Source organism: Morone saxatilis, unplaced genomic scaffold (genome assembly GCF_004916995.1).
Source record: "Morone saxatilis isolate NCDOM2014 unplaced genomic scaffold, NCSU_SB_2.0 Contig24, whole genome shotgun sequence".
Taxonomy (NCBI): domain Eukaryota; kingdom Metazoa; phylum Chordata; class Actinopteri; family Moronidae; genus Morone; species Morone saxatilis.
In genome coordinates, this window is record NW_023339807.1 from 10512013 (window position 1) to 10513341 (window position 1329).

The 1329-nt window shown below is 37.1% G+C and overlaps 1 protein-coding gene across 1 annotated transcript in view; it reads right to left on the bottom strand.

The window, feature by feature from the left end:
- Window positions 1-1329, bottom strand: part of cdkal1 (CDK5 regulatory subunit associated protein 1-like 1) — a gene marked incomplete in the record, with an annotated part of 220018 nt that overhangs the window by 64034 nt on the left and 154655 nt on the right.

Genomic DNA, 1329 nt, shown 5'->3' on the forward strand with positions numbered 1-1329 from the left:
AAAATAAAAAATAAAATAAAAGGCTTATTTGACAGTAGGTTTCAACAGGAACCAGCAATATGCCACAGTCTGACAATCAAAGAGCTGCCTGTGCAACCAAGTCTTGGATAGATATGTGCTGACATCCAACCACTGACAATAAAAGTCGGATAAGACAGATGGAGGAGAAAGAAAGGAGAGGGGGAAAAAGATAAGAGGAGAAGCAGTGATGTGTGTCTGGGGATTGATCCCTCTAAGACACACTCAGCTCCTCCTCTGAGAATGAAGGAAGATAGGAGTAAGGAAGGAAAAAGAGAATTACTTATGAAGACGCTACACTTGAAAGAGATGTGTCAACACTTTGATAGTAAAGAGTGCAAGAGTGCAAATGCAAGAAATGATAGAACATACAGTATAGAGTATAGAATACTGTAAGAGGTCAAACTACAGAAAAAAAGTCAAAGAAGACAAGCACAAGTAGCATGTGTGCCATAGTTAAGATTCAATAATGTTGGAACTGTTGCATTGTGTTGGATACAAGTGTTTTATAACATCTTTGGGAATGGGATTGAATGGGAATATTTAAATAATATATTAGTGCATGTGTTTGATCAGTGTTTCTCTCGCTTACTCTCCCTCTTTCACACACCTTTCTTAACAATTATGGCTTCAATAGCTATTAACTGTTTTATTTAGCAGCAGACAGAGAGAGGAGGACAGACAGAACCACAGGACTCAGGACTTGTGTGGTTATATATTGAACAATAAGAGAGGTTCAAATGAAGCAGCAACCACAATGAGACAATGTGTTGCAGTTAGTCTACTTTACTAAAGGCCTTTCCATCTTGGCTTCAAGGAACCTCTGACTTGTATTGAAGTCAAGGGAAAAATATTTTAAATGTATGTCCTATAATACTCCATTTCTGCCAATAAATCTTCCTAAATGTCAGATAGTATCAGCAAAACAATCTAAAGGTCCCAATTTCACCTCTCTCTGTGCCAATTGTAATAATTATAATTGTTCATTTGATGAATTATTTGCAGTTATAACACCAACAAAGGCTTGACTGACAAATTTAAGATCCTATCACAGTCAGATGCCTTTTGCACAATTAAAGGCCAACCAGATGTTCTTCACTTAAACAAAGGATTTTTTGGTCCCAGCATCAAATGTTTAACTTAAATGCAGGCTTTAACATTTAAACATTAACACTGTCTGTAGAGCGTGTGTCTGTCTGTCTGAAAGGGACAGTAACTTTCACACTCTCCTCCCCACACACGTCTTTCAGGATTAGTCAAATTAAAATTCATACAGAAGTCATGACAGAACTGGAACAGGCTTTTACATTT